The 18,822-nt window shown below is 36.6% G+C and overlaps 1 long non-coding RNA gene across 1 annotated transcript; it reads left to right on the top strand.

Moving 5' to 3' along the window:
- Positions 1-14,335: 14,335 nt before the first annotated feature.
- Positions 14,336-18,515, top strand: LOC120096600 (uncharacterized). The gene is made up of 2 exons (XR_005493251.2): positions 14,336-16,944; positions 17,217-18,515. It is a non-coding gene; the product is annotated as an uncharacterized LOC120096600 (long non-coding RNA).
- Positions 18,516-18,822: the final 307 nt, after the last annotated feature.

The following is an 18,822-nucleotide window of genomic DNA, read 5'->3' as shown; positions in this document are numbered from 1 at the left end:
CATAATGATTAATGTTTTCTAAATGCTTTAAAATTAACTTTTAATTCAATATTTTGAGATATTGATCTTGTGTTCCATGTATCTCTAATAACTAATGTAGTATTGGTTATTTCTGAGACGGCCAACAGAATCCTTTATTTATGAACTGATATTTGTGAAAATTTCTCTGATGCTTCCTCTCTGAAAGCCTGCCTCCTACCTTTGCCCTCATAGACTGAAACACTCCAAGCACATTTTTCTTGAGTCCAATCACTAATGAAGCACTCACTGGTAATTGTCATCTAGTTATTCTTCAACAACTTATGAAGAACTTCCTTTTTTGACGCATTAACGGAATCATCCATTAATAGAAATATTTCTGCCATCCAGTGACTTTGAATTACCTCATAGACAACACACATTTAGGAAAATAGACTTTCAGGGTGTAGAAAAAAATCTCTCCATATAGGTGCCTAATTAGCCTGCATGGATATGGCTGGCTTTGGGAAATTGCACTGGGAAATGAAAGCCAGTCATGCCACTCTGACCCAAACCAAGATTTTCCATACTTTTCTCTATGACCTGAGGTTAAAATAGAATCCACTGAAATCACCACAAAGCACATGATAGTCTTCACTAGGTAAAAACTTCTCAGCTTATTAAAGTTATTAATATTTCAGAGGCAAATGGTACTATAAAAACTAATTTAAGAATGCAATGCTGTATACCAATTTTACATAGGTTTTAGTGAAAACACAGAACATTAAAATTTTGAAATAGTTTTGTAGAGTTTTGTTTATTGTTGTTTGGGCTTGATTTCTTATTGTGACATCCAGGAACTTGTGTAGTGGTTTGGTTGCAATAACTAAATCATCAATATTTATTAAGGACACTCCCTGTGTCAGACTTCCAACAGTAATGCATTTATTTTCTAATCTAATTTTAATGTTTTCCAAGAGGAAATTATTAGAAATAATAATTTTAAAAACAGCATAAAAATTCATTTGCTTTCTTCACTGGCTTCTATTTAGTATCAGATGCTAACTGTCAAGAGCTGGGACCGTGTTTGGCTATAGGGTTGAACTCTGAGGAAGCAGCTTCCTCCTGGAGGCATTGCTTCCTGTCCTTGCTCTCTGGTCATATATTAGGACCCTCTCTTTACATTTTCAGCCCAACCAGAAGGCAGGCTTCCCTTTTTCCCCACAGCAGGTAATTTCAATTCATCATTAGAAGCAGCTCATGTCCTGTGGGAGATGAAAATCCCATAGCAGAGAGAAGAGAAAGGCTACTTAACAGGCTAATTAACTCGATAATAGAAAACAGCATATAGATTAAATATGGCAGATTAAATAACAGTAAAGTAAGTTTTTAAAGAGTCTGGATAGTTATATATTTATTGCCAAAATTCTGCAAGGTAAGAGAACACAGTATTTCCAATATTCATTGAGTAGTCACATTTGCAGTTTTTAACAAAAGCCACACATTTTTCTTTAACAATTTGAAAAATCTTTGACAATTCCTTTCACAATTACCACTCCAAAAACTACATAGGAAATTCTTTGAATTTGTCTGCCTCTAAGGAGTAAATTGAGAATTTTCTGATATTTCTGATTATTTGACAACTAAATTTTATTTAATATTAAAATGTGTTGGCCAGAGTGTTTGACTAAGACATTTTCTGCATAGAGAGCCATAACATTATATATATTTAAAAAACCAAAATACCACACATTTGTAGCTAATGAAATATTTCGAACCAAATATTTCAAACTATTATTTCTTTTATAAAAGAAAGTTTTAAGGACATGATATTTAACAGAAAATATATGTTAAATTTAGAAATATATTCATTAATTACTTAAAGCTATAGGTACAATTGGAAGCTTTAATTCAACTTTATGTGAAATAAATATTTGATTAAATCTTTTAAAGATGACTTTCATGGGCTAGGAGATAGCAAAGTCACTGAACTGCCTTCAGGGAATTCACAGGGACTCCAGTTTTGTTTCCAGACTCCCACAGAAAGGCCAGGAGTGGCTAAGTGCCTGGAACTCCAGCACTGTAGTGGGGAGGAGACAAGTAGATTCCTGAAATGTATTGACCTTTCAGCCCAGTCTAATACATATATTTCAGGTTTAGTAGCAGTGAAAAATAAAGGCAAAGAGTGATTTAGGAAAAGCACCTATAGCTACATCGTGCCTCCACACAATAGCTCACCCATGTACATGCACCCACTCTAACAAGTTCATACACACAACACCTGCTTCTGCTTCTGCAAAATTACTTAAGGAGTTTTATTGGTAAATACTTAATGTACAAGTTATAAAACACAAAATTTGCATCTTCTGATAAATATTAAAAATCTGGACACTTTTATGTTCGGTTTCTTATTTCAAACTACAAAGTCTTAGGCAGACAAGTCTATTTTGTACTATCTTGAGTCAAAAATAATTAGAATACATCTTAAACTTCAAAAACATCTAAATGCACAATTAAATGTTTTTAGAAACTAAGGAAATGATAGAAGATATAAATAAACCTTATATGAACAAACAACCAGTAAATACTCACTAGATCATTGTTTACAGTTGTTTTATTCTTTGCCAACCTGGCTTTTCTTCTCCCTTGCAAGTAAGGGAGATGTTACTCCATTGTTAATTCTTCACATCCTTAGAAAATGAGGCAAAGTCTACTAATTCCAATTCACATGTGCTTCCCTTCAAGGGAGGATTACCTTGAAGTTCTCACCATAAGGACTTAAACTTCCAGTCAAATTGAGGAGAATAGAGTGCTGTTATTACAACAGCATACCTCTACAATTTGTCCTAACTGGTAAAAATGTAAAAAAAAAATTGCAATTAGAGGGGCTTGGAAAGTATAGTACATAAATATGTAAGTAAGCATCAGTCACATTATTTTGAAGGTGAGTCCTTAAAGTACAAAATAGAAAAGTTCATGGCTCAACATACATTAGGAGATGCAGCTCCATAAAATCAAAGTTGGGTGCAACAGTTGCCCTTCTTAGTAAGGATTCTTCAGCTCCTGAGTTTTCCGTTTCCATTTTAAAAGTCATATTAATGGTCCTGAGAGTAGGGATCAATTTTTAAGAAGATGAACTCTTGTTGCAGAAGACCACAGTTAAGTTCCCAGCACCCACACAGGAGCTTACAACTGTGTGTAACTCCAGCTTTAAGGGATACATTTTCTTGTGGTGTCCATGAACTTCTGCACTAATGCAGATGAGTCAATGTATACAACAAGCTATATGAATAGAACTGCTTAAATATTAAAGGTATGATACTTGAGTCCGTACCTTGTATAAGTTTCTCTGAGTAAAAGTTGACCTGTATACTGACTGACACTTTATGGTTCAGAGAGTCTCAAGTGAACATCTCAGCTCTTGTAAAATTTAAGGACTGACCACTCTGCATAGGCGATGCTGATCTCAGAGATAAGCCTTCAATAGTCTACACATATCCATGAAACACGTAGTCCAGAATGTTCTATGAACTTATAAAACCATAGACACTTAACTTTGTCTATACTATGATGTAATTTTCCTAGCTATACATACCTAAGAAAATTAGCAAACAATTAATTAGCAAACATGTGGGGTTTACTGTATCAGTGGAAGCACAGTGACTGCAGTCTCACAAAGAGTTACAACTTTCAGTGAGGCAATGCTGGATAGGTCTGAGTTCTGCAAGAAGTAAGTCTCAATGTACAAGTGAACATAAGAATAAAATAAAAAGAATAAAGTCTCTGTTTCCCTGTCTCTCTCTCACACACATATACGCACAAACACATACACACACCTAAGTACTAGAATTCTATAAATGTAGTTTTTCTTCTTGTCTGACCTTCTCAAATATAAGCTAAGGTCAGTTGCTACACACTTATTTAAGTTTTGTCTACTAATTCAAATTTTACACAAATTTCAATGGTTAGAAATTCAGAAAAAGAAATATATAAATTAGGGCATAAAAGTAAATCATGTATCATAAGTAGGTGATTTAATTATCACCATTCCACCCAATTTACCTTTTTGAAAGTAAAATATATCTAAATTTTCTATGCCTGGGAAATTTGATGCAACCAGAGATTAAAGGAATATTCATCTTTCAGGCATTATTTGAAGACATTTTCATTTTTATTTGTTTTACGATTTTGTATCTTTGTGAACCAAACAATTATTCAGCATTGGAGTGTTCTTAAATTTATAGACATATTTGCCCAGGTTACTTTTTTGGAATGGAATTGAGAATGATAAGAGGAGAAGTAGGGTAAAGAAGTAGCTGGAAGAATTCTTTTAAAAACTCTTAATTTTTACAAAATCTAGTATTTCTGAGATTGAAAATATGGACTATGTCCATGATAGAATTTTATTTGGCCATAAACAAGAATGGACTTTTGTGGCCCATGGAGAAATAGTTAACCTCTAGGTGATGATATCAAGTAAATAAAACTATCTACACACTCAGAAGTAGTAGAGGTAATTGTGATCAAAGTATATGATACACATTTAAATAATTGTCACAGGTTCCTCAGAAAATTGGACACTGAACTACCTGAAGACCCAGCTATACCTCTCTTGGGCATATACCCAAAAGATGCCCCAACATATAACAAAGACACATACTCCACTATGTTCATAGCAGCCTTGTTTATAATAGCCAGAAGCTGGAAAGAACCCAGATGCCCTTCAACAGAGGAATGGATACAGAAAATGTGGTACATCTACACAATGGAATATTACTCAGCTATCAAAACCAATGACTTTATGAAATTCATAGGCAAATGAATGGAACGTGGAAATATCATCCTGAGTGAGGTAACCAAATCACAGAAAAACACACATAGTATGCACTCATTGATAAGTGGCTATTAGCCCAAATGCTTGAATTACCCTAGATGCACAGAACACATGAAACTCAAGAAGGATGACCAAAATGCAAATGCTTCACTCCTTCTTTAAAAGGGGAACAAGAATACCCTTGGCAGGGAATAGGGAGGCAAAGTATAGAACAGAGGCAGAAGGAACACCCATTCAGAGCCTGCCCCACATGTGGCCCATATATATACAGCCACCAAACTAGATAAGATGGATGAAGCAAAGAAGTACAGGCTGACAGGAACTGGATATAGATCTCTCCTGAGAGACACAGCCAGAATACAGCAAATACAGAGGCGAATGCCAGCAGCAAACCACTGAACTGAGAACGGGACCCCCATTCAAGGAATCAGAGAAAGGACTGGAAGAGCTTGAAGGGGCTCAATACCCCATATGAAAAACAATGCCAAGCAACCAGAGCTTCCAGGGACTAAGCCACTACCCAAAGACTATACATGGACTGACCCTGGGCTCCAACCTCATAGGTAGCAATGAATAGCCTAGTAAGAGCACCAGTGGAAGGGGAAGCCCTTGGTCCTGCCAAGACTGAACACCTAGTGAACGTGATTGTTGGGGGGAGGGTGGTAATGGGGGGAGGATGGGGAGAGGAAACCCATATAGAATGGGAGGGGGAGAGTTTAGGGGGATGTTGGCCCAGAAACCGGGAAGGGGAATAACAATCGAAATGTAAATAAGAAATACTCAAGTTCATAAATATATACATATATATATATATATATATATATATATATATATGATGTAGAAAACATAATTGTCACAATGAAATTTCTTGATTTTTTACATTTAATCTACACTAATTAATTGTAAAATATGAGGTTAATGCCATGAAGTCATTCATTTCTCCTAAGAGTGTACAAGAAATAAAATAATTAGAAATAAAAAAAGTCTGAAAGTCTGAAATTAAGAAAATCAATGGACTTTTTGTTTTTATTTGAGGCAAGGTTTTACTCTGCAGACCAAGATAGTCTTGAACTGTGACAATCATTCCACCTTGGCATTCCCAAGTATTGGAATTATTATCATACACCAGTACACTTAGCCTAATTAATGAGTGTTTTATGGTCAAGGGAAAAAGAAATAGTCTGGAGCTGCTGTGAGAAAATTATTAACAATGAAAAATACTGGTAATTTTTACTTAAAGATTAATTCAGCCGAAGGTGCAAGAAATAGAATAACATCTCAAGGTCACTTTGTTCCAATTTTTAAATAACTAAATGAAATCAAAATTAAATGCCTGCTATGACTTGCAATATATTAGTGCACTGACCTGGGTTGTGTAACTTAATATATATGAGTACTAATCTATTTTAACTAGATGGGAACAGAAAAATGAATTGCAAAACATGTTAATGAGATCAAAGATCTCAATATATACTGCATGTTTCCAAGACCCAGAGGTCAAAGTCCCAGAAGGAGGAAGGACTGGAGGAGAATGAGAAGAAGTGCCAGGCAGAGTTTAGCTGTTGAACGTTGAAACTTAATTTTCCATTACCGTGTATGTAATGAGAATATGCATTGTAGAGAAAGCCTTATTCTTCAGGTCATTATAACTGGACAAGGCTCCATTTTTCTCTGAATAAAGATTTTTATTTTCTTATTATGACCCAGCAGTAGCCATTTCCAATTATGAAAATCATCATCTGAATACCAGTGATGATTAATTAAAACTGTGATCATTATGGAAGAGTCAGTTCCACCGACTTTAATTTAATTCCTTTACATTAGTTATCATGAACTCCTAAAATGTGAAGTTCTTTAAGATTCTTCTTTAGACACCATTTGTAGCTGGATTAGTATGAACAGAAAAACAAAATCTCAAACTTTGGAGATGAATTTTAATAGATATATTAATGAATTTGTGATTTCACATTAATACTATGCTATAAATAGTGCGTGACTTCTTCTTGGAATAATTAAACATATTTTCTTATTTTTATAAGCTGATGGTCCCAATAATTCAATTTAGCATGCAATTATATTAAGCAGGGTATATTTGAAATTTGGGGTGTTATAGAGCAAGGTGACATTTAAGAAAGCTGGATAAGGACAGAATACCCAAGTGAATATTTCTGCTTTTTCTTAGAAAGCTCAGTGTGTTCTCTGTGTAGATAGGTAAGAAGGAATGTTTATTTTGTGCATATATATATATATATATATATATATATATGTACATGTGTTTAAATGTATATGTAGGTATGTAAGCACATGGTGTATGATAGAAAACATGAATGTGCATATTTATGCAACATGAACGATTTAATAAGGCATTCCATCAACTCTTCTGTTTGTCCCTTCCCTGACAGTAACATCTGATTATCCATACAATTGTTTTAGGTAGAATATCACTTCTCTTTATTTCTAATGTAGAAAACTGAGACACAATAGTTCTAAACTAACTGAGCAATGGCTCAGATAGTAGCAACTGGGTTGCAGAAATTGCCTCTCAGGCAGAGTTCAATTCCTTGCCTCTATCTCTTATACTGTGCATTATATGGCATACTCGCTCCCTAAGGGTATATCAATAGAAGAATTGGAAGATGAAATTTGTCATACGACTGGCCGTGAGTTCTATGGAGCCTGGAGGAGAGTTATTTCCCACATGTAAATAAAAATTACTGTCAGGAAATAATGAGTGTAGTATCTACAGAAGTTACACTCCACTGTCTTCTCTGGTTTGCTTGAACATCATTTTTAATCCATTTTTTCTTATTGAAGTATTTTCATTGATTTCTTTTTTTTCCAGAGCTGAGGATCGAACCCAGGGCCTAGTGCTTGCTAGGCAAGCACTCTACTACCAAGCTAAATCCCCAAGCCCTCACTGATTTCTTATTATCTCTCCATTAGTGCTTTACTGTAAAGTGAAGAGTGTTCAATCCAACAGACTTATTTACTTAAACTCTGGAGAAAGACAAAGTAAATATTATCCTGTAATAAATTATGAATCTAATAATAAAATTGTAGTTCATTATTTTTGCAATGTGAATGAAGTCTAGATTAGAGCACTGGACTTGAAAACAACGTCTATGGCTTTTAAGTTGGGGCCATCACAAGGTGCTAGGTAAAGTTAGATGCATGCCTTGTCTGAAATTAACTCTTCATCTGTAAATCTGAGTACCTCATCTTGCTATTTGAAGTCTCAAAAACTTTACTACAGAATACAAAGAGAATACTAAATGACTGCTAGTATGGACCTATTTGTTTTGTCATTTTCTCATATCTTATATTTGCCCTATAATTCATTTAATATCCACTTATTTTATCAACTTATTTGCCAAAGCCCCATCATCTTACAAGTATTTTTCTTTTCCTATGAGCTATGTAACACCCAAAATGAATACAAACACATATAATCAGTATTTCTTGACATTACTTCTTACCATGAAGGGAGAGATATGGAGACCCAACTAATTGGCTTTCTGTATCTATTTTTGAGTTTTTCGGCTCTAGGTTCCCTTAAATCACTTGTTTACCAGGAAGCTGGTGAAGAGCTCAGTTAATTTAGAAATTTGACTGTTTTCAGACAAAAGGGGTCCTGAATTCACAAAGAGTCAACAAGAAGCATGTTTGCAGGCAAATGGTACCACCAGAACATTTCAACGGTCTGTGCTATTCCAGGTGGAACAAGTAACTATTTTTTTATGTAGTTGTACACATATGTTTTATTCATGTGTTGTATGCTTTTACAACCCAGTCACATTACCTAGCTGTTGACTACCAATTATGCCCAACACACTGAACTTTTAAACCAAATTGAACCATCTGTTATACATAGATAACTGAAATTTTTGAAATGTTTTCAAACTCACAAAAAATGAATGTTTATGCTTACTGAACATTTTTAGTGATTTGCAGCAGTCATTTAAAATCTGTCTCTCTAAAATTGTGGTATATCAAAGGCAATGTATTTAACTATTCTTTCAAACTATCTTTTTTAGTGAAAGAGTGATTAGTCATCTCAAGAAAGCTTTATGGGACAAGATGTCTGGCCTAAATATTTTGTTTCTAATGAAAACATAACTGACCAAAGCTTAGTTAATTATTTTTATTGAGATAGACATATATATATATATATATATAATATATAATATATGATAACATCTGTCAAAATGAAAGGAGTACAAACTCCTACAGATGCAAAAAAGGATGAGATAAGGTTTTTGTCTATAAGGTTGAAAGGGAAACTCTCTTTAGACACATAAGAGTCTTAAGACAGAGTGTACCATGAACAGCACAACATGGCAGTCCTCAAAGTGATGTGTTTTGTTGCAGAAGAAAAAAAAAACTAGAGTGTAGAGGAGAACAAGTAGGACCTTTCTCGAGCATTCAGCCTATCTATATTCTTCCACGGTGGATATTCAGTTCAGGAACCGGGTTTTTCTGTAATTACATTCATACTTAATACTGTTGCATTGTATGTATGGAGGGCTAGTGATTTCAATTTTATTGTTTGGAAACACGTTTGTTCCTTGTTTGTTAGTATGAGGGCTACTCTTTGTAGACTGACTTCAGTCCTCTAACAAGAACAAGAACAACAACAGGAACAACAACAACAAAACTATTTCAGCCTAGGATTGCATTCAGTAAACCCCACAAATCACTACTCTAATTCCACTCAAAGGATTCTTTGTCACCACCAATGAAACAGTGCTTTCCTCCATATCAACTTTCTTTTCTAGACAGGGGAGATGGTTCACAAAACTCAAGAAGACACTTGTGAATTTACTGAAACTAACAAGGCCTCTTCATAAGGTGATCGAATTAGCAGCAGAATTGCTGGGTGAGAGGGGACTCTGGTTAAACTGTCTGACTGCTGAGTAGGAGAATCTAGAGATGTAGTTTCTGAATTGTCAATCATGCTGAGCTAAGTAGTCTGGAGATACAGTTGACTGTCACTAACTAGTCTCTAAGTGTCCCTGTAAGGTATATCTGATAACTGTATCCACTGGTTAAGCAGCCCGAACTCTCTTCAGACAAGGTTTTATAGGAAAATGGGAGCAAGTGAGGGGTGTACAGACTGGCAAGTATCTAATTGAAAGTCTATTGTGACTCTGAAGCAAGGTCGTATACAATCAAGAAAAGTCTGAAAGTACATCTGAAACAATCAGACTAGTCCTTGATTAACTGTTGCTAGGAAATAGCTAGGGAGTAACAAGCTGTGGGGTCCTTCCTGGTACGTAGATACAACTTGGGTTTAGCTTCAGGTCAAGTTTTCAGCTGTTTTTATTTATTTACTTTTTTCTTTTAAGATGGAGGTAGGTCCCAAGATGGAGTATGTTTGGCCTTTCAGTGCCAAGGATCAAGAAACATTTGTCCATGTCTTCCCAACAAAACTCATACAACACCTGTGGATGGTAAATCTTACTTTATAGTGATAGAGTCTCAGGTTGATCTTTGATAAATTAAGGGTGAACTGAGGTCTGGCCTCTACATGAGTAGTTTAGATCACTGTGTGTGATATATCATGACGGATAAGTTGATTACAACTGTAAATGAGACTCCTCTGTTGTCAGCCTCATTAAATGTTATTAATTTATCAAAAGCTCATCTTAGACTGTGGTTCTTGAGTTCATAGATTCATGTTATGGAGAAATAAAAGCAAGAGGCAGGAGCTCCTTTTATTATTAAATTATTTTATTTATTTACATTCTAAATGTTGCCCTCCTTCCTGTTCTCATCCCAGAGTTCTTCACCACCTCCCCCTTCCCTTTGCCTCTGACAGGGTGCTCCCCCACCAAACCATTTGCCTACCCCCTTCACACATCAACCCTCTACTACTCCCCACTCACCCCACAGCATCCCATGACCTCCTTTTTAAGGGGAGCACTCTCATGATTTTCTTCCTAGAAAAGGTGGACGACTTTTAAGAAGTTCTTCTTACCTACTACAATTTAGTTTGTTGAAATTCCATTTGCTGCCTTATAAAACAACAACTTTGTTCTAAATGTGCTCTTCGGTGGAGCTGGCAGGGCCCTGCACAAACTGATTCTGCTGTTTGCCTGAGCTAAGCCTTTCCTTTTCTCTGGTCAGCTTGGCTGTCTGGTACTAGCAGCAAATGCTCTCAATTAGCTTTTCAACAATCACATATCACTGTTTTAACTGAAATATTTCTTTTAACTTTAGCATGTATTTGCAGTGTAACACTATCATCACAAAAGTAAACAAACAAAACCAAACAAAAAACAAAACAAAGCAAACAGAACCCAGACGTGTATGTTCATTGATTTATCTTCAGGCCCTTCATCTTACAATATTGATTTTCCGATTCTTTCTACTTTCTGCATCTAGTGAGCATCATTGACTCACTAAATTCTTATTACTCTAATTTTGCCTTAACTGAAGTATTCTACAGGATTCTTTCAAATTAGTATTGCCTGGCTTATTGTTCATATCCTAATATATAAACCACTTTCTGTCTGTTTATCACAAGGATTTGTATGGAATGAAATTAAGATATTTTCTTCTCCTAATAATCTTCTATGAAATACTTGAGAATAGTCTCAGAAGTGCCTTTTGTTAGGAGATAGGCTTATGCTTCTAAGTTAATGATAATGGTGTGTCTTTGTGAATAAGCATATTGTACTAATCAGCTCAAGCTCCTTAGCCAACTTTTCAAGCCACATAACAACTGGTGACTCCTTTAAGTGAGGACACTGTGCAGGTGCCCTCTATCTGATATGCAAATGGCTCTTTTAACATGTGACACTAACATTTGTAGAAGGCCCTGTATTCCTGCTGTAAAGGGAATTTAACTCTAAGACATAGTAGACTATAGAGATGAAAGACAAAAAAAGAAAAGGAGGAAAGAACAAAGAAGGAAAAAACGAAGGAAGAAAGGAAGGATGGAAGGAAGGAAGAAAATGTCTGAACTTATATTTTCCTAACTTTATGCTGATCATAATATCTTTAAGGGCAATGGCACATGGTCATTCATGTGGAAAGCTGATGATTGGCTGAATATCCGCGTATATTAGAATGTTCTAGTCTGCCACTTTAAAGACTTAATCAGAAGATATATTTGTACTGTCATTTAATATCCTGATTAACTTACTGGACTTTTTTGTCTGAAATGGTGTACAGAGAAGTTAATTATTAACCTAAATGAAAAATTTCATGATTTTCAAGTCTGTTAACAAAGCATGTCTTCTGCTTTCAATCCTGCTTGATTGTATTTTCCCCCTTTTGTTAATGAACTGTGATTTTTGTCTGGTAATGAATAAACCCATAAACCATCTGGCAGTTGTCTCATGGCTCATTACATGCTATGGGTCACTCTGAAAAGTTGCCTCAGGTGACATTTAAAATGTTGCATGCAGAGAAAACCACTTTGTGTTATGGGGAGCAAAAGTTTGAGAAATGAGACCTTTCACCCTTCTTGATATTGGTAGCCAAATTGAAAATATGGGGTGAGAAATCATAAAGCAACCCTTAATTTTTGTTTTGCAAGTGTACATTATGATGTTCTGTATATGTGGAATTTATGCATATACACTTTTATAATAGCTAAATAGTAAGATTGCTCAACATCTAGCACATCTTAATTATTAATGGTGTGTCTCCATATTACTACAGGTTTTGAAAAACCGTGTCAATATTTCATGAGGACTACGAATTGGAAGTCTACAGTGACAGGAATTCTTTCAGGGTAGATTTTCTCCCTAGAGACCTAATCATCACAGATATGTATCATTAGTATCTTTCTATAAATGCTGCTATGTATTTCAGCTTTTAGTTCAGAGCCTAGAGTTGACTCTAGGCTGTGCATAATTTCTCTTTCTGGAGAGAAAAGAAAATCACAATTAGTATTCTAACTTGAAATCTATCATTCTGTTGTCAGATGAGAGTCAGTTTGCTGTGGCTAGAGTATTGTGCAAAAATATTTTGGAATAAAACTGAGTGGGAAGGCAGTACCCAGAATTCACAGTGCACAAACAAGATATATTAAACTCATAATTTCATGTAAAGAAGCTAAGTCATAATTCTGCTGTGCAGCCAGGAGATGGATCATAATCTATACATAAGAAGCAGCCTACAAAACATGTTATGTAATTGGTTTGTTTGCATAGATTTCAAATGGAAATAAGATGTCATATCATTGCATTATTATGAGAGAACGATCGCCACTTAATGAAAGTCAGAGGAGAGAATGTTCGTTTGACTCTGATTTTATAAGAACAAAAAAGCAATTTTGATATTCTAGAGAAGATCTGGAACGTTTTTTCCTAAACTGTGGCTGGATGTATAGAAACAGCATAGTAACTTCCCAAAGCCTTTATGGTACTGATCTACACATTTCAACATCGACTGCAATTATAAGGAGGAAAAGCAAAAAGTATGGTTCTATGGCATGCTGATATTTTACTTTTCCCATTTTTGTATGTTAATTCCAAATAGTCACTTATGTAGCCAAGCATAGGGAATGTATATTATTCATTGACAAATACTGGATATAGTCATTTGAGGAGAGTCATTTGCTGCAAGAAGAAAGGACTGAAAGATTTTTGTCTAGGTTGAGGTAGCATGTCTGTCTGTTTGTTTTCAGTTTTGTGCTTGCTTTTAGTGGGTTTTTCTTAGTAAGATTTCTATCAAAAGAAAATGCCCTTAGGTCTTGATGCTGGGAACTGTCAATTCTGTGTTCTCCCTCCACTTGTGCTGTAGACAGGGTGTGGTGCGGATTTTGTTTTGAAACCAAGGAGGGTATTTTTGGGAAGGCAGACAAAGTTCAAACTGCAGTTCCTACTTTTCTAAGGCTATTCTTTCTAGCCTTTGTGTTTGTCCAGCATAAAAGTTGCAGGCCTTCTCGTGCATGTCCGTTGGGGGAGGATACTCTTAAGCAGTGTCATCTGTGCCCCTTGCCGCTCCTCCACTGTTCTTTCCTGAGATGACGCAAAGCAAAGAGCGGTTATTGTCGGTTGGGCTGATGGGCAGAAACTGGGCGTGGTCTGGTGCCGTGAACGCAAAAGAACAACAGAGTAACTGCTTCCTGGCCTTTTGTCCTGACTGCTGGCCTCCTCTTTTGCAACAGTTGGTATTTCGAGATGAAGATAGTGAAGTCCTAAAGGCCGGCCCACTTTCATTCTTTCTTATAAGAAGAGAGAAAGCTACAGGATCTTCAATGGAGGCGACGGTTTATTTTGAAATTGACGAAGTCACTTCCAAGATGGTAGACAATAGAGTAAAAAAAAAAAAACAAAAACAAAAAACTGGGCCCTCTTCCCACTGCTTCTCCTTGAGATGATACAGGGGGCAGGCAAAGCAGGATGGGTGGTAGAGTGGGCATGGTCTTCTGCATGCAGCACAGATGAAAGTCAGTTGGAGAAGTCCTTTGGCAGACGCATCATCTGGCCTAAATTCCCTTCCTCTTTATGAGCAGATTGAAGCTGGCAGAATCTCCTTGAGGTGATACAGGGAGCAGGCAAAACGGGATGGCGGTGGGTGGGTGGGTGGGTGGTAGAGTGGGCATGGTCTTCTGCATGCAGCACAGATGAAAGTCAGTTGGAGAAGTCCTTTGGCAGACGCATCATCTGGCCTAAATTCCCTTCCTCTTTATGAGCAGATTGAAGCTGGTAGAATCTTTGATGCTGGAGAAAAGTGTCACTTCCAGAAGGACGGGTCTATTAGTTGGGTCATACAGCTATACCACCTCTGTAGTTAGCATTCCAATAGATTGTAAGAAGCCTTTGTTTAATTACATTTCCTGTTTAGTAAAGAGTCTTGTATATTATGTTAAACAAAGCCCATGCCAGTTTACAGGTTCTGGTAGGGACTGCCTCATCCAATGAACGGGTAATGTCCCATGGCCTTGGATTATATGAATACTACATGATTGTATTCAATATTGGTCTAAGCTTAGGATTCACAGTTAATACACAACTGAGATGCTTTGCAGGTCTTCTCTAAGACATGTAGGATTCTTGCGTCCCTCAGTGAGCTTGCTCCTAAAGCTGCCTAAAGATGGCTGCCATGAACAATAAGCTCTCCATACCCATAAAGTATAGGAAAACGCCCAAAGTTCCCATAGCCATATTTGAGATACCTGTATTGTATACTTACAGAAAGTCCGGGAAACGAAATTAGTAATACCCACAGTGGTTAACAAGCTTTATCCTAATGGTGAAATTTTCTCTTAGCCCAAAGTCTATGATTTTAATTCTATAAATCTATGATAATCTTACCTGGCTTTAAGTCTAGGTACCTTAATGGTGTGGTCTGCATGATATTTGTTGGAAAATACCTCTGGTCCCATTTCTCTCTGGTCACTGCACATAGGTGAGAGGCAGTAACTCTTTTTCCTTGAGTAGCTTCATGATAAGGTAGATTCTGAATCCACCCAGTGACTTGAGTTGACAAGATAATGGGGGGGGGGCATTATTCAATCTTATCATGATGTGCAGCTCTGTTATAACTGGGTGGCACTACTGCTGCTTCTTAATCAGCACCCTCACGGAGACTCCGGAGCCTGGCAGGTGGTCTTGGGCCAGCTTTACCACCGTGTTTAATCAATGACTTATGGTTTTTAGGATGTTATACTGAGAGTGGGAATTCTCTGAATTAGAGAAACTAGGCAAAGAGCTGTGGACCTGCTGTCTCTTGCCTAATATTTATGGGAAAATACCCCTGGTCCCATTCTCTCTGGGTCACTGCCCACAGATGAGAGGCACTAACTCTTCTTCCTCAAGTAGCTTCATGATAAGGTAGATTCTGAATCTAACGTAATGACTTGGGTTAACAAGATAACTGGGGTGGGGGAGGTGCTATTCAATATCATGATGTGCAGCTCTGTTATAACTGGGTGGTACTACTGCTGCTTCTTAATCAGCACCCTCACGGAGACTCCGGAGCCTGGCAGGTAATGTTGGGCCAGCTTTACCTTGCATTGCACCTATGACCTATGGTTTTTAGGATGTTATACTGAGACTGGGGGTTCTCTCAATTAGAGAAACTAGGCATAGAACTGTGGGCCTGCTATCTCCTTCTCATTTTAAATTTGTAGTTAGCAAGACAGCAAACACCTGGAACGTTCGAGGCACCACCTGACTCAAACACAGCACAGCTGATCACCAGTGCCTGTGACTGAGTCTCATTTTAGTTAAGAATAATTTGAAATAAGATATAAAAGTTCTCTTGCATGACTAATGGCATAATAACCCACTGTGACACAGAGTGAGGGAGAAAATTGACTTCTAATCCATGCTAGTACTCAGCTTTTATGTTTGAGAATAAGGATATACAGTAACTTTACTATCTAAGGCCAGTGAGAACTGACTATTAAAACCTCTGCTATATTTCAAACTTAACCAGGCTAACTGAAATTCGGGCTAATGTTTAGAAGTATGTCTGAAGTGTACTATTTTGTCCATTTTACTTTACCCTTTGTGAATACACATATTGTGCATGAATATGTAATTCTGTAGTAGAGATTACCTATCAGCTCTAAGCCCTAGACTCAATTTGCCTTATTACAAATACCTAAGAGATAAAACCTATATTTTGGTGATTTCCTTTATATTCGAATGACTATATGTACCTCATATGTCCAAGTGTTTTTTAAAAGTTCACTCAAATAATTATTTTATAATTTTCCTTTATCAGATATGCTTCATCTTAAAATGAGCTAAAGATATTTTGGTTCTCATATTTTCCAAAGTCATTAACATCTTTTATTTTTAACCAGGACCTATTAACTCACTCTTTAATGTGTGGTATGTAGTTCTCCAGGTCTTCTTCGGAAGCTGCTTCATAAAGCATTATTTCAACAACCTAATTGAAGTGGCACTCTGGTCATGTTCATTTGACTCCTGAACACCAAGAGGACCCAAAACAAAGTGCATTCATTTGATCTCATTGAAAACAAAAAAGCAAATGAGCAGACTCACTCTTGAGAACTCACAGCTTTACACCCAACTTTGGGTCCTCCTATCTTTGCTACTCTGATGCTGAATCTCAGACTTGAAATGCGTTCTCTGTTTAATTACCTTGCAAGCAGCTACAGTCTTGTAGAATCACTGATTCATAAATGCTATACGTTGCCACCAACACAAAGAATGAGAGCAAAGGTAAGAAAGAGCTCATTAAAAGTCTATGTAAAATATGAGGCTTGTACAGGCTAGGTCAGCTATTGCATACCTTTGAAATTTCATTCAATTTTAAGAACTCGCTTTCTGATACAGTAAACTTATCAAAACCAGGTGTTTTAAACACTACCATATTCAGTTTCTGCCCAATTTTAACAAATTTTGTAAAAATATATATTTTAAGATAGCTTGGAACTATCAAAACTAAAAGAAATCAAATACTAGTATTTTTATGCTTTTTCCTTTCTTTTCAGTATTGCATCTATAGAAAAATGGAAAAGAAATGGCATCAATTGTGGATCAGATGACTGCCTAAAATCCATGTTGGAAACAGTGACTAGTTATGGAAACAAAAGGAACAGATATTATATTACTTCATCAGCTTCTTGTATAGTCCTCAGAATCCACTGATCAAGCCCATCCAACTTCCTTTATCACGGACTCGACTTGTTGCTGGGACTGTTAACAACAGCACAATGTGTGATGTGGCAGGCTAAAAGACCTCCACCAGGAACTCTATAAAAAAACTGCTCTAATAGGGAGTTTACGGAAGAGTCTCCAGTGATTGCACAGAGACTGCCATAGCATTCTAACAGTAATGGGAAAAGGGATTAAGCACAAGGTCTGAACATTTGTTAGATACTGCATAGCACAGTCTGCAGGTTGAGCAGAGTTTGCCTGAGCTACCCCAAGTTTATAGAACAGTCAAGTCAGAAAACTCAAAGCAGAAGTGGAGCTGGGACTCTGTAAAAGAACAGTACTGGTAAAGACCAACAGGGTACGTAACATAAAACAGAAATAGGATAATATAGACCATAAATTAGATCACTGATAAGTATAAATGTTGTAATGTCTACATTGATAGGTGCCTTTCTTTTGAGGGACAGATTGAAATGGGCAGAATTGTTGATGTTGAAACAATTGTTGATGTTCTGTTGGGCAGAAAGGTTCTTTGTCCACTGTTTTGTAGTTATTTCAGTGACGAAGTACAATAGTACATTTCAGCGCTCAGCCTGAAATGGAGCATCTATATCACAAATCCTCTCCCCAAAGGCTCAGGGAACATTGCGGAAGAGGAGGCGGAAAGATTGTAAGAGCCAGAGGTGGGGAGGACAGCTGAGAGAAACTCATCTGCACATGGCGAGAATGTTCATTTAGGAACTAACAGCAGTTGTGGTTCCTAGAACAAGATTCACTGAGGCAGATGTAGTGGGGCAAGGACTCAGGAGGCCAAACAGCTGAGGAGCCACAGCTATTGTGAGAGATGCCACCTCTGCTTAGGAATGCTTAGGAATTGTTAGGTTAACTATACACTAGTTTATGACCCTAGGCTCATGTACCTATATTCAGCATTAATAGGAAAACACACTATTGAATAAAAATATACACACTAAAATGACAAAATCATGTGGGACTGTAAAGACCCAGGAAAGGCTAGGGAATACATTTGTGTTTTATAAAAAAAAATACATTGTGCTTACTACCACCAATGTTGACTGATTTATTCCTCATTGTTTTTGTCAAAACTTAGGCTATTAAATTTTTAGATTATGGTTTTGTCTTTTGTGTGTTTAGATTATCAGTTTTTCAGACTTTTTAAATGTTTATTTTTAGATTTAGTTTTCTATATTTTAGATGGTTTTTGGTTTATAATTTGGGAGTACTTTTAAGTTTTTCCCATTTTATTTTTGGTACTGGAATAAGTTTGTTTAACTGAGGCTTGATTTTTCTCTAGTTCAATATATTCTGAACACATTTTTCCCTCCCTCTACTCCTCCCAAACCCTTACAACTTCTCATCTCCTTCAGATACACCCCACCTCTGTCTCCCTTGAGAAAAGAGCAGGTTTCTAGGAGACAA

The sequence above is a fragment of the Rattus norvegicus genome, chromosome 14 (genome assembly GCF_036323735.1).
Source record: "Rattus norvegicus strain BN/NHsdMcwi chromosome 14, GRCr8, whole genome shotgun sequence".
Classification (NCBI taxonomy): domain Eukaryota; kingdom Metazoa; phylum Chordata; class Mammalia; order Rodentia; family Muridae; genus Rattus; species Rattus norvegicus.
Note: the sequence above shows the minus strand (reverse complement) of the source record. Positions and strands in the feature narration are given on the sequence as shown.